General features: G+C 37.7%; 1 protein-coding gene across 1 annotated transcript in view; it reads right to left on the bottom strand.

Moving 5' to 3' along the window:
* The window catches only part of FAM204A (family with sequence similarity 204 member A), a 53526-nt gene extending 38055 nt beyond the window's left edge, over positions 1-15471 (bottom strand). Inside the window, exon 1 of the mRNA XM_070482425.1 lies at positions 15367-15471. The gene's annotated coding sequence lies outside the window, so the exon portion shown is untranslated. The remainder of the gene's footprint in view (positions 1-15366) is intronic.
* Positions 15472-16070: the final 599 nt, after the last annotated feature.

The raw sequence follows: 16070 nt of genomic DNA, 5'->3' as shown, positions 1-16070 counted from the left end.
GAAGACATAAGAAATCAGCTGGGGTCAGACTATGAGGGGTTTCCCTAAGGCAAGCAGACAAGTTCTTCCTTGATACAATAGGGGGAATTATAGGATTCTGACCAAGGGAGTGATCAGATGAAGCAGTTGCTCCAGGAAGATTGGTGTAATAGTCTTGTGAATACAAAAGATGGATTTGAAGGTAGTTGAGCCAACATGAAAAGTGTCTTCCTGGAAGACCATAATGGAGTAAATGATTAGCATCTGGACAAAGGCAATGGAAATGGAGAATAAAGGGCAAATCTGAGCATCAAATCTAGTCTTTTCCTCATTCATTCACTCATTCCCTTTCACTTTTGCTTTCATGCCTTTACTATTATAGCTCCCTGCTTCCGACTCATTCATATTCTGTATTCAGTTTTATGAATTCAACTCAGCCTTTGGGGATACCTCCTTTACTATGAACTCCAAAAAAAATCATTAATTAAATCTGATTTTGAAATGCCCCCACAAACAACCTGTTCTATGTCACCTCTCATCTTCTTTCCACCTTGAGCACCACATCGTCTATTTATTTTATACATAACAAAGGTGGTTCGGGCAGTGGTGGGCTTGTTGTGGCCTCCTGGTGGTCTGCTTGGAGGCTGACCCAACACATTTTCCTCCTGGTATTGAGAGAATGTAAAAAGTACTCTCTGCCTCTTCTTTGATTCTTACAGCTGAGAGTATGGAAACTCCACTAATCTCTTCCTCACAGATACAGGTACACCATTTGGAAAACTCTTTTCCAGTTTTAACCCAGTAACTTTGGTGTCATGTTCTCCATCATCTTTTTTGTGACCCATAAAAAGCCACTACTCACCACACTAATCCTAACTGCCAAGTACAAGATGATGATATGCTTATGAAGAAAAAGAAGGCTGTAAGTTTAAAGTGAAATTACTAATTAAAGAATACCATCTCACCTTGAATATGTCCAAAAGAACCCTTCAGAATGTATTCCAAACTTTCCACCATTCAAAGTAGGGGGAATCGTTTCTCACTCAGTGTTGTTTTTTAATTATTTTGTCTGATTTTATTGCAGTGTGGCATTATCTTCTATGGCCTGGGAATCTAATCGGCATCCAGGGTATTGTCTCTAATGGAATAACTATTCTGAATTCCCTACAGCTATTTAGAACACTTTATAAACACTTGAAACCATGTCTTTGCTCAATTGAGGACATCCTGAGTGATCCACCCTCATACAATCTTACCTTTCCTAGGTTCTGTCTCGGAAGTTTTTTCAAAATGCTTTCTATCTTTAAACTTGGAGTAAGTTTACTTATCATTTCATTCCACTCAAGAAAGCACACTTCACTCTTGCATTATAGACATGTTCTCAGCCAATCCAACCAAATCAGATGCTGAGCCACTAGACCCTGCTGTTCTGCCCTCCCAGCTCCGAGCCTCGCCCATCCCTAAGGCAATGTCTTCTGTCTTCCCGAGCTCAACTCCTGGGTCCTTTCTAGAATTCCATTTTGGCTTATATATTGGCTCCTTATTTTTACCTTTTTGTCTTGTATTTCAGTGGTCACTCTAGAGATTACAGTATCCATCCTTAACTTTTCACAGACGACTTAAATATTTTAACAGTTTACGTAAAATGTAGGAAACTTGGACCTGTACAGGTCCATTTAATGTTCTTGACACGTCCTTGATGTTGTCACACACGCTACATCTACATAGATTGTAAATCCCACAATGTAGTGTTTTGTTTTGCTTTAAACCATATATAATTTTTAAAGGAAAAATGAGGGGGAAATAGTCTTTTACATTTACTTATGTGTTTACTACTTGCGATGCTCTTCATTCCATCTTGTGGGCCTGTGTTTATATCTGCTTTCATTTACTTTCATTATAAAGAACTTCCTTTAGCATGTCTTGCAGTGTAGGTTTGCTGGCAATAGATTTTCTTATCTGAAAATATCTTTCTTCTACCCTTACTCTTTTTTGTGTGTGTCAGGTTTATTGAGGTAGTATTTACATATGATAAAATTTACCCCTGACAGTGTCCACTTCTATGAGGTTTGACAAATGCCCCGACACAATCAATGTACAGAATATTGCCATCCCGCGAGTTCCCTCACACCCTTTTGCAGCAAACTACTTCTCACACCTTCAGCTTCTCAAAACCACTAGATGTTTTCTGTCTTCGTAATTGTGCCTTTTCCAGGATGAAGTCATATAAATGAAATCAAATAGTGTGTAGTCTTTTGAGTCAGGCCTATTTCATGTAGCGTAGTAGTGCACTTGAGGATCATCCAGGTTAAATGTACCAGCAGCTTGTTCCTTTCATTGCTGAGTAGTATTCCTGTACGCAGCCACCGCGTGGTTTGTTTACCCATTCACCAGTTGAGGGCTATTTGGATTGTTTTCAGTTTCAGCAGCTACAAATTATGAACAAAGATGCCAAAAACACTCACATACAGGTTTTTGTGCGCACAAAATTTTTCATTTCTCTTGAGTCGATACCTCAGAGTGGGATTGGTAGGTTTTAAGGTAAGTTTATGTTTACCTACATGAGGAACTGCCAAATTGTTTTCCAAAGTGGCTGTACCATTGTTCCTTCACCTCAGCAACGTATGAGAGTTCCCGTCACTCCACGTTCTTCGTAGGGACATCAAAAGAAAGCTTAGCCCTTCAAATAGTTATATATTGGTATCTCATTGTGGTATTAATTTCAATTTTCCTAGTGACTAATGATGTCTGTGACTTTTCTCTTGATTTTCTTTTTATTTATTTATTTTATTTATTTATTTTTTTAGGAAGATTAGCCCTGAGCTAATGTCTGCCACCAACCCTCCTCTTTTTGCTGAGGAAGACTGGCCCTGAGCTAACATCCGTGCCCATCTTCCTCTACTTTATATGCGGGACGCCTACCACAGCATGGCTTGTCAAGTGGCGCCATGTCCGCACCCGGGATCTGAACGAGCAAACCCCGGGCCGCCGAAGTGGAACGTGTGAACTTAACTGCTGTGCCACCAGGCCGGCCCCTTGATTTTCTTAACAGTGTCTCTCAAAGAGCAAAAGATTTCATTTTGATAAAGTTCAATTTATCGACTTTTTTCTTTTACAGTTTGCGCTTTTTGTGTGATGTCTAAGAAATCTTTGCCTCACCCAAGGTCACAAAGTTTTTTCCTCTGTTTTAGTCCAGACATTTTTATAGTTTTAGGTTTTAGATCTATGATCCATTGTGAGTTGATTATGTACATGGTGCAAAGTATAAATCGAGGTTTTTATTTTGGCTTTTGGATGTCCAACTGTACCAGCACAATTTGTTGAAACTCCTTCGTCCATTAAACTGCCTTTGCACCTTTTAGATTTTGCCTGTTTCATGGTTTTGTGCTATATTGTACATTGTACTGTTTTTAATTTCAATTTCTAACTGTTTATTGCTATTAAATAAAAACATAGTTTTAAAATTTTGATCATGCACTTGAAAAGAATGTGGATATTGCTGCTATCCTGTCTATTGTTTTATAAACATCAGTTAGAGCAGGTTGGTAGATAGTATTGTTCAGGTTTTCTATTTCCTTATCGATTTTCTGTCTACTTGTTCAGTTGATTACTGAGACAGGAATGTTGACATCCCCAACTGTTATTGCAGACATGTTTCCTTTCCTTTATATCAGTTTTCTTTTTGTGTTTGAAGCTGTTTTTAGGTGCATATATATTTGAGTTTTTATGACTTCTTTATGAATTGACTTCTTTGTCATTATGTAATAGCCATCTTTATCCTTGGTAATATTTCTTGTTATGAGGTCTACTTTGTTTGATATTAATATAGCCACTCTAGTTTTTTTTAATTAGTATTTGCATGGCATCTTTTTCCACTATTGCATTCTTAAAATATTGATGCATTTACATTGAAAGTGTGTTTCTTATAGACAATACATACTTGGATCTTGCTTTTTTATCCTATCAATCTCTGTCTTTTAATTGTTGTATCTAGACTACTTACATTTAATGTAATTATTCACATGGTCAGGATTAAATCTCCTATCTTTCTAGCTATTTTCTATTTTTTCCATGTCTTCTTTATTCTTCTTTCTATGCTTTTCTCAGGTAAGCCAGCGCTCCCATCTCACACCTCCCTGATGGGGTCTCTCGTTCCTTGGATTTCCAGTTACTCATTTGTCCCGTAAACTTAGTGTTCTGATGGGTTCAGGGAGGTTACAATTTTGTCATGTATACAGTACTTTCTTATTTTTAGAGTATGAATGATGCTCTTTCCAGCTTTCTGCATCCTAGGTGGAAGTGGAACTCATTTTCATTCTTGAAAGATATTTTTGCTGGATATACGATTCTAGGTAGATGGTTTTTCTTTTCATTATTTTAAAGCTGTTGTTCCACTGTCTCTTATCCTCTATGGTACCTGATGAATGTTAGAGGTCCTTCAAATCATTGTTCCCCAGTATCAAATGTGTCATTTTTCTCTGGCTGCTTGCCAGATTGTCTCTTTATCTTTGGTTTTCAGCAGTTTGACTATAATGTTTCTAGATGTGCAGTTTAGATTTTATTTTTTGCTTGGAGCTCACTGAACTTCTTGAACTAGAAAATTTATGTTTTTAACCAAATTTCAGGAATTTTTGGCCATTATTTCTCCAAATATTTTTTCTAGTCCATTGTCTCATTCTATTTCTCAAATATGAGATATTTTGATATTGGTCTATGGGATCCTGAGGCTCTGATCACTTACTACAATTTTTTTCTTCTATTCTTTAGATTATATCATTTATAATGGTGTATCTTCAAGTTCTCTGATTCTCTTTTTTGTCATATCCATGCTGTTGTTAAACCATGCAGCAACCTTTTTATTTTATGTATTTTCTTATTTCAGTTATATAATTTCTATTTGGTTCTTTCTGACAGTTTATATCTCTTGACTGAGGTTTCCTATCTATTCATTCTTTATGATATTTTCTTTTCAGTCCTTAAGCATAACTATTTTAAAATTCTTATCTCTTGATTCCAGTATTGGGGTCTTCTCAGGGTTAGTCTCCATTGATTTTCTTTTCTCTTGAAAATGGTTCATGTTTTCCTGTTTCTTTATATGACAAATTTTGGATTTTATTCTGTAAATTGTGAATCTTGTAGAAACTCTAAATTCTATCACGTTTTCTCCAAAGAATATTATTTTTTTTAAAGCAGGCAGTCAACTTGGCTGAGCCCAAAGTATTAACTCAGTCTTCCCTGTGACAAGTGGCAGCTCAAGTCAAATTCAGTTATTTTAGCCTCAGCTGTACTGCTTGGGGTCTGCCCTTCGCTTGCATACTTCAAGGCTCATCCAGAGATTAGAGCATAGTTTATATAGAGAATTGTGGCTCAACCTCTCAAGCTCTCTTCTTTTCAAGAGTCTCCTTCACTTTCTAGCAGCTGTGATTGACCCAAATTTTTTCCCCAGTAACAAAAGATTTCTCTTCCAATTCTAGCCTCACTACACAGTGTTGTTTATGGTCTTCCCTCAGGATAAGAGCTGGAAAACAATGATAAACTCATCCTTTGCTGTCTTAACCTTCAGAGTGTCTGACCTCTCCAGTATCTGAGTGCTTCTGTTCACTTTCCAGTGCCTTCAAAAGTTATTTTGCTTCTTCCAGAGTCTAGAGTTCTTATCAGCAGAAAGGTTGGTCAGACAGGAGCTTACTTGGCCGTGACTGGAAGTGGAAGAATTTCTAATTCAGATATGTGCATGTCTTTTTAAACATCCTTGTGTTTTTCACAGAATCTTACTGTGTTGTTGCCAGAGTTTATTCATTTTAGGTTATAGTGTTTAAGAGCAAGGACTGATACTTTTTACATATGGCACTACCTCAGTGGTTGCATATCCTGGGCACTTGGTAAATATTTAAATGATGAATAATGACTAAACGTAGCATAAATTTTCCCTTAACTATACAGAATATATTCTTGCTGAGAAAAAACATTCTATATAAGAACACCTAGTTAATAATTGCTATTTTTCATAAAAATTGCCATTAGAACTAAAAAAAAGCCACTTAAATTATTTTTGAAAACACAGGACCCCACTCTCTTCTCTTTTAAAATGGAGTTTTAATTCCATTTATCCGACATTGATTTAATATCTATTAGATGGAAAGCATTGTGGGAAACACTGACTGTTTTAGGATGAAAGGGAAGGATGATTAAATAAGACAGATAAGACATGGTGCCTGCCATCCAAGAATCCAAAAAGCTAGCTGGGGAGACAGACAGATGTAAATAATCCTAATATAAAGCAGACAATGGTAAGTGCCATCTTGAGATTAGGGCAAAGTGTTAGGATTGCTGTAAATTGGAAGCAATGAAATCAGATTGGGATCCTAGGACAGTTTCTTGGTAAATGTGGGATATATACTGACCTTAGGAGGATGTAAAGAACTTCATAGGTATATATGATGGGGAAATTCATTCCAGGAAAATTTGGGAAATTATACATTATATTTAGGAAAGAGTAAATGGTTTAACGGTAAGACTGGACTTTGAAGTCACAAAAATGTGTGACTGTGTTCAACTTCTTAAACTTTCCTGAGCCTCAGTTTTGTCATCAGCAACAATGGGAAAGTTGAGTAGAGATCAAATTGTGGACAGCCTGAAAAGGTTGGTAGAGGCATGTAGACTGGAGTTGGGGACACCTGTTTGGAGGCCATAGCACTAATGTAGGTGGAAAGTGCTTGCAGTAGGACTGAACTTCAAAACAAAAAACTGTGTTTTCTGTTTCAACCGGAGATTCTTGGAAAAAAAATGAAAAAGAGAGTATAAATACAAAGGATTTGACAATGGCTTCTGTGAAGGGAAGAAAGAAGTGAAATTCAGGGAGTTTAATAGAATAGCTAAAACCAGATTGTATATTACAGTCATTATGTTTGTATGAAATATACCTAGGGTTGCTTTTTGTTGATATAAAGGCAATTATCTGACATATTATATTTTAATATAATCATGAACTATTTTTAAATGGCAATGGGACTTGAAAGATGTTGAGAGAAAAATAATTTTCAAAGTTTTTAAATTTTTCAATTAAAAAGAAACTCAAGGAACTTTCTCCACAATTTTGCTTAATAATAAATTGATCATATAGCTAACAAGTGGCAGAATCTAGATCTGAGCCCAAGATCACTTGATCCCCAATCCCATGTGCTTTCTACGCCACATTGCCTCTTCCAGGAGGAAGAGGAAGCGAAAGAATATCCAAAAAATGAACTGAGTACTTCCTAAATGTCCGCACTACTTCCAGTCGTTTTTACACAGATTAGCTAACTAAATCAACATAGCAATCATATGAGAGGGATTTCTTTTTTATCATCATTTTGTATATGAGTAAACTATTCCATCAAAAAAAGAGAAGATGTCTCATGGACCAGGAAAGGAACCCAAATCTCCCACATGGCATTCAACAATTTTATAGCTAGAATATCCCTAACCACCAAGAACTTGGATTTAAGTCACCTTATGGTCACTGTGAACGTTTACCTTGTGTCTAAATATTTTTTCACCAGGATTTGTCCCAGTCAAAACGAAGATAATCCTAGGAGTAAAAACACTAGAGGAAGCTCAGCTAACGAACCGCACTGCATTGTCACTAAAGGACCAGCTGATTTCAAGACAGTGGGATTTGACAAGGGGAGAGAGGACTAATAGGACACAGGGTCACCCAGAAAGAAGGGGCAAAGCCAGTCTGGGAAGAGGAAGGGAGGAGGCACAGAATACCAGCCTCGCCTACTTCACATTTCTCAGGGCTTGATTGGAGTAGAACCAAACTTGCCTTTGAGATTCATAAATCGAGATGAGACAACTAAGTGAACAGACTGTGTCCCAGAGAAGATGCTGAATTAAAGCACATTTGGTTTGTATTCACTAAAGAACATATCACACTTGATGTGAGATTAGATGTTAAGAGCTGTACATCTGGCTCTGCCAAATATTAACTCAAGTTAATTGCAGGCTGCTGAATCTATCATTCACATGATGGTTTCAAATTTTAAAATGATGTATTAAATTGTTCCTCTAGGATGATGTTCCTCCCATACTGTATGTCACATGTGACATACCATCCTAACGGCTTGGGTAGGTAATGCTGTGAGGGGCCCTGTGGCAAAAAGGGAAGCACAGAGTGGGGAAGGACTCAGGTTGGTTCCTAGTCACCTATGTCCAGGTTTGATATTGATTTGTTAATCTGTGAGTATTTTCTTAACCAGGGGCTGAAAAATCTCATTCCCAAGGAGTTGTTTTGACTTTTAAGCAGAGGATACTATAAAAGGTAGACTATTATAAACTCTCCTGAAGGAAAATATTTGCTTTATGTAAATAGCCTTCTCAAGGTAATAAATAATTAAAGAACCTCAAAATAAAATAATGTATGAAGCTCTGAATTTCTAACCAAAAAGGTTTCCAAAGATTTACCTTTGGAAATGATCTGTCTTTATGGAGAAACACTGAAAACACACCAGAAGCCTTAAGTTCCAAAGTCATAAGAGACAATTAAGGGCAAGAATTAAAATGGAGTGCACTTTGTTCTAGGACTCACAAAGACCTGGGTGCTAACTCTTTTCTCCCAGGCAGGTTGCTTAGCCTCCCAGACCCTAGATGTTCTCATGTGTGAAACAGGAATCCCCGCACCTGCTTGGCCTGCTTCCACAGTGGCTGTGAAAGTGCAGAGGCTGCAGTGACTGTGAAGCAGGACCCTACCAGCAGGACACTCATGTAAATGATGTCCGTTGACATCTGGCACGAGGACCCAGCTGTCAGACACAAGGCACACTCTCGCGCCTTGCTGTGCTGTTCGCCAAAGTTTATTTGGGCAGGTGGTAATTACCAAGAGTACATTAAGGCTAAAGCAGGGTGAGAACTTGCTTGAATGTTCTGTTGAGGAAAGATGGGTGGAAAGAGTAAGCGGCTCCACACCTGAAACTGGGAATCACTCAACGTTAGAAGACACAAATAACATTCTCAAAGTGGCCTAACTCGGAGACTTAGGGGCAAATGGGGCAGGCACCCTGTCCTAGAACCTCTGGTTGGAATAGGTTGAAGAGGGACATAAGACCAGTGATTTCGTTGCCATCATAAGAGGGTATGTCAGTAGAGAACTACTCTGTAAAAATTAGATACTAGACACTAGCAGTGACTGTCATGGGAGGGTGGGACTACTGGTAAGAATATGTGTGATTTTTATTCTTTTCATCTATATTTTCTAATTCTTCCATAATGAGAATGTATTCTTTCTGCAGTAAAAATGTCATTTATATAAAAAGTGAATATAGACTTCAAATTTCATATTATATGAGAAAACAAACCCTAATTTTTTTCAATTATTAGGCACATTATTTTACAGATAATTTCTTTTAAGATGGAAAACGTGCTTCTTGATCATCAGCAACTGTTTAAGGTAAGCAGTCCTTCAACTCTCATTTCATAGTTACACTGCCCCACGACTTCACGTGGGGCCTGTTCTGCTCAGAAGGGATCGGTTGTGTGAAGGGGTGTGGCACGAATAACCCTTAGGAATACAGGTCACAGAGCTAATGAAGTGCGCCAAGGAAAGAAAGTCTTACCTATCAGCTATGAATTCTCCCCCCTATGCCAGAGACCTGAGGGCACGTGACCTAAGAATGTGCATCCCAAGATAATACTACCTTCAGAGAACTCTACTTATAGGTAAGTAACTCTCCTTTATAGAAGGTATCTTTGTGTGGCAGACTGTTTATGGGAGCAATTTGAATTGAACTTTAAATGAAAAAGGCATATCTCTGTAAGTGGTAATAATTTTAGTCATCTCGCTGTGGCTAGGGGTTGTGGAATTCATTAGCACAGATTAACATATAAAGTGGGTGAGATATCTAATAGCAAACGGAGAGGTTTAGGGGCCTTAATTCATCACTGAATGAACAGCGTGTACAGTATTAGGGACTATGAAATTTTTAATTTACACAAAGTGTCCAAGAATATAGGGAATAAATTTAAACCCAAAACAGATAATGGAGCTATGCCCTGCCTGGCTGGCAAGTTGAATTGTTTTTACACTGAGTGAAGAAAGCTAATTATCCCAAGCACAAGGAGACTGCTAAAAATAATAAGATTATAAGGAATAATTTGCTGATATAATTACAACAAAATTGGGTACACACAATCGTCAGATACATGTATTGCTTGACCTGGGTGAGAAAGTGAAATAAATCCTTCTTCTATAGCCTTCGTAAATTTGTTTTTATCATCTCCAAGTGGTGTTTGCACAGGCAGCACAATTTGCATGTGTAATGTGGCTGTACAAATTGACAACAAGTAAATTATTCAAGGAAATAGGCTGGTCGCGGGTCTGAACTATCTCGCAAAGCCTATTCATTTTGAAGAATCACTGAGACGTGAAGCTCATACATCAACCGTTTTCTGACAATCCTCAGACTTATTGTCTCCTAAAATGTCATTACGGCTATTATTTATGAAGCTAATTCATTTATTAATATATATTTAACTCTGACTTGTCATGCACCTTAGCAGACATTCTGTGCACTGCATATTTTTGAATAGATGAAAGACTTTTGCATGCTTTAATGATTACTGTAAGCTGCTATAGATTTATAGAATGCAGCTTTATTATCTACTTGCATTAATACCTTTTTATAACTTTCTTTCTGCTTAAGGCCATCAAATATAAATGGCAAATGACATATTCAAAAGATTGTATGGAATAAGATTTTCCAAGAGTTTGTTGAATTTTAGAACAAAATGGGTTATCTGTCAGTTAAGGCCTAATTCACCTAAAAAGATGGGTATATACCAATTATGTTGAATTTTCCTGCAAAATATAGGCTGCAGTTTTTCAAGAAAAAAGGAAAAATGCATGATTCATTGAGCTCTTTCCTTCTGAGAAGACAGCCCACCCTTTCATGTGCTGAGGTTGGGCAACGGTTCCCATGGAAGCTGAATTTCAGGTGTTCATTATTACTTGGGGCCTTGCACTGTGCCCTTTACATTGTCTTTAATCAATAAATGGGTGTTGCATGAGTGAGTGAATAGATGACTGACCTCGAGGTTTTCTGATAGTGCCATGAATAAAATCAGTAGAAATAAGAATCAACCTGGAACACTATTTTATACATTTCTGCTTTCTGCTTTAGCACTTCCAACCTCTAGAGAATGTTCTGTGACTCCCACCATGATTTAGAAATAAATCGTGTGTATATTCAATCAAAACACACGTGTTATTTTTATAGTGTGCATAAGAATATATCAATAGTGGACATGTATTATTGCTCCTGGTTGTCGCTGCGTAAAGTTTGCTCACCAGCATCTTCCACCTTAGGTGACCATGACTATTCTGTGTGTGTGTGTGTGTGTGTGTGTGAGGTAGAAGGAACTGGAGAATAAAAAGGAAGAACAATAGAGTTGCTCGAGATATTCTGGTCTGAGTGTGCTTCATGCTAACCATTTAAGTATTCACTGATTTTCTAACCCAACATTTCTGCATTTGTGTTGGTATAGAAATAGAACTCTTACAACACCAAGTGCAAGGGCTGCACAGGCAAACATGCTACTACTGTCATTTGCTAATGGATTTGAAATTATTGCAAACCAGATGCTTTGCTTTAACAATACAAATGATAAGACAAAGAAAAATGTCATTGCCTGAGTATTGTATTGACTGCATTAGCTTTAATGATGTTGCAAAATCAGCAACATTTTTAGATAATTAAAATTTGTTTAAAAAAATGCTACTTAATCTGTGGAGACAGAAGGCAGATTAGTGGTTGTCTAGAGCTGGGGTGAGGTGGAGAGAAGAGGGAGCGACTGCTGATGGGCACAGGTTTCTTTTTAGGGTGACAAAAATGTTTTAAAATTAGATTGTGATGATGCTTGCACAATTCTACAAATAGACTAAAACCATTAAATTGTGCACTTTAAGTGGGTGAACTGTGTGGTCTGTGAGTTATATCTCAATAAAGCTGTTTAAAAAGGACTGTGTGATACATGCCCAAATTAAATATTGTACTGTATATAACCAACAGCATTATTATGAATAGTAGCATAGGACATAACCATTTAGCAAACTGGCTTAGGAATGAAACTAAATTGAAATATAAAATAATCTATCCACAAGAGTATGGGAAGGAGGCCTGCCTTTCAGAGATGCAGCCTTCAACCTGAATGGTATTCGTGTCACGTGACCTGACAAGAGAAAAAAATTCCTGCCTCAGAAACACTGATATAAGCCACCAAATGTAGTCAAGAAAAATCTTTAGGAAATGCGTAGGGAGACACTATTTTTCATTTAGAATTATTGTGTAAGACCAACAAAGCATCAAGAATCTGTTTTTAAAAGTAATTTTCTTATATTAAGCCTTCTCTCAAAATGGCCTATTAGGTATGGAAAGCAAACCACACACACACACACACACACACACACACACACACACACAAACTGCCTTTCTAACTGCATAACCCTGGCCGGGAAGGCTGATGACATTTTTATTAGTCATATTAATCACATACTTAAAGAGAAAAATGTCTCACTTTTCCAGGAACCATAATATTTACCTATTTACACCTTTTAAAATTTCAATAACTCCAACTTAGAACCCTTAACCCCCATAACCTTCAAAAAACAAGTAAAATGAAAATTAATAAATGTTCCCTAGTGTGCTATGAACCATTAATTGTACAGACTGAAAGGCTTTAGCCTAATAAGAAACATGCCTTCAGCAGAAATGTGAAAGTCATCGGGGATGCTCATGATTTAATGATAAAAATGTGCAGTCAATTTTCAATGAAGTTAAGACCTATAACCCAGGAATATTTTAACTCACAAATTTTTGCAGATACCTGAGGAACTTTGAAAGGTGAACAACCTGAAGTACTGAAATGTTCTCAGCACAAATTAAATAATTCATCTCTAAAGTGGTCTGAAGATAGAGGCAATAGAATTTCTAGCAATAACAGGTGATGAGAGATGGACTTGGCCCACACTCCAAGAATGCACAGGCATTTCATTAAACTAGCAACAACATGATTTTCCTAGGAAATTTTTAGAGAAGTATTATAAAATTAGGAATAAAGACATGTTAATGACACCATTGACCGTAAGTCTCACGTAAGTTTTGAAAATCAGTTCTAGGTTAAGCTATAGAAGTCCTAAGCATAATCCATTCATTCAAATAAGTACTTACTTAGTTCTCACTGTGAACTAGGGGAAGCCTGGGGTATGCATTCTGGAACTGAAGTGGGCAGATTCTGAGGGGATATAAAGACGAATAAAACAGTCCTTGTCCCTGAGGAACTTAAAGTCATGAGAGCAGTGTGATTTGTTTGCAAAAATTTTGCCCTTCTTGTTTGAGTTATTTACAATGAGCAATGCTTTATTTTTGTAATCAGGAGAGAGAGCGTATAAGACGGGTTTTTTGAAAAGACACTTAAGTGCTATTGAATGAGTGCAAAGTTTTATAGATATTCATAAGAGATCCCTGCCAAGGAAAATTTTCAAGGAAGGGTTAGCATGTGAGCTGGGCCTGGAAGGATGGCCGACATTAGATAGATTGAGCTGGAGAAGGCAATCTAGGTGGAAGAGATTGTGTAAGCTAAAGCTGAAAGTAAATGTAATGTGAAATAATGCAATATGGCTGCAGATTAGGGTGCATGTAGAGGAGGAAAAACTAGAACGTTGTGTTGGGGCTGAATCACAGGAGGCCTATGCTGTCACACTCAAGAATTCAGATTCATTTTGTGAGGTCACATGTGTAAGGTACTTAGCACACAGTACAAAGTACATTGTAAGTGCTCAGTATATATGAACTGTTATTACTCTTGTCCAAGGTCTCAGAAGGAGCTGGAGCAGAGCAAGGGCTAGTAGTCTCCTGGGTAGCCCTTCTTTCTGTCCCATAGGTTGACTCTAGATGAGTGCTGCCCAATAGGTAGGTCTATATTGAGATAAAACCCACTTTCAGATGGCCCCTGAGCCATCTCCACACAGCACTCCTCATACCCCTCACGGGCATGCAGTGACTAGTCTGAAAGTTCCTTCATGCAAAGGCAGTGTCCTTTACCCTCTTTGTTCCCAAGGCCTTAGCACATGTTGGGTTTTATCAAATGCTTGTTGAACTTCCCTCCCCCATTAGATGTAAATACTCCAAGATAAATGAATAAGTTGATACTGAGACATTTGTGTTAGGGTATATGGCCTGTTAATTTAGTAGTTGAGTTTGTCATTACTGGACATACTAATCATATCTCATTTCTGGACCTGCCAGATTCCCAAATGAGGTGTTGTCCTGAGAGAACCTTGCCTGCAACCCTCTGGGTATCAACATCCTATCAATTCTCCTCCTCTACCCCCAAAATACCACACCTACCCACAAAGGATTATTATGCATGAAATAAGGCTGGCCAAGTGCCTAGCATTGCACCTGATGCATACTAACATTCGCTAGGCATGCTCTTTCCCTAAATATCAGAATTTCTGACTTATCCATCCGTTGGCTCTGATAGAGTACACCATTTAGTGTACCGTTTTAGAGGTAAGAGCAGTAGAAGGCTCATTCACAATTTTCATCAGAATCTCTCTAAATTATGGCCCCAGGGGCCAAATCGTACCATCTACTTTTATAAAGTGTTATTAGCAGGGAGCCATGCCCATTCATTTAAATATTGTCTATGGCTGTTTTCACACTACAACAGCAGAGTTGACTAGTTGTAACAGAGACTATCTGACTTTCAAAGCCTAAATATTTACTATCTGGCCCTTTACAGAAAAAGTTGGCTGACTCTGGTTAAAAATAATGGCTTTGTCAGTCAAAACTTAATTTAAATCCTAGTTCCATCTTGGGAACAAAGAGGCGAGTTAACCTCTTTACACTTCAGCTTCCTTGTTTATAAAATGGGAGTAATGATAGTAACTACTTCATAGGATTGTTGTGAGCATTAAATACCCCAAAGTACCTAGCACAGTACCTATAAGATGATAAACATTAAATATGAGCAATGATGATGATGGTGGTGAACATACAGATAAAATTATCATACAGGAAACACCATACCTCAAAAAGCTTTTAAAGTTGGATGTTGAAGGCCCGCAATGTAATGTAATACGTATATACACGCATACCTGTATATGAGTCCACACACATACTTGTACACACATACAATAAATATGAAAAAGATATATATGGATATTAATGCAAGTAGAATACACGCATACAAATACACATATATATTACATATAATATATATGAAAAGAAAAAATAGGCATTAATGAAAATAGAATACATATACATAAATACACACAAAATCCTGTGCCAAAAAAAAAAATTCTTTCTCAGTTTCTGGGCACAAAACAACCATTCTGTGATGAAATTACTCTACCTGATTGTGTGACCTTTGCATTCATGGGAGGTGAGAGGTCACCCGGAGAGTTGAGAGTAGGCTGAATCTGGCAAGGATTCAACAATCGTTTTTCCTTCGCCGTCTATCCCTTTGCAATCACTCTTCAGCTCCTTTCATTTTCGCCCCCAGTGGTGAAACGGAGACACTGCAGCAGCGGAAGCAGGTGCTCATCCTCCAGGGCTCGCCGCCCGTTTCTCGGTTCTGGGAAAACAATTCAAACGAGTCAGTAAAGTCAATGGACAGGAAGATGTCGGGAGGATTGTTATTCCAAAGAGCCAAAACTGCTTCGGAAATGAGAACAAAGGTGGCCAATTACCACCTTCTAACATCCTATAATGCTTATTTATTATTTGTATTGTTAATTGTCTGTGTCCGTCTTCATAATGTCACTTCCCTAAGGGCAGGGAAATTGGACTGTTTTGCTTATCACTGTATCTAAAAGGCTTAAAACAGAGTCTTGTACCTTGTAGACACTCAGTAAATATTTGCTGAGTTGAATAAATAGCTGCAGGTCTATAGACTATGCAGCTTTGAAGAAAATGCTAGAGTGTGGTCTAAGACAAGGTCATTGATAGTTTATCCTCATTCCCTGTCTGGCCGCTTAGACTCAATTTGAGCCTCTGGGATTAGAAAGATGAAGCCTGTGGAACGGTTTCAGGAGAGCCTGTGAGACTCTGGGCACC

The sequence above is a fragment of the Equus asinus genome, chromosome 2, assembly GCF_041296235.1.
Source record: "Equus asinus isolate D_3611 breed Donkey chromosome 2, EquAss-T2T_v2, whole genome shotgun sequence".
Classification (NCBI taxonomy): Eukaryota; Metazoa; Chordata; class Mammalia; order Perissodactyla; family Equidae; genus Equus; species Equus asinus.
This window is presented reverse-complemented; position numbering and strand designations above follow the sequence as displayed.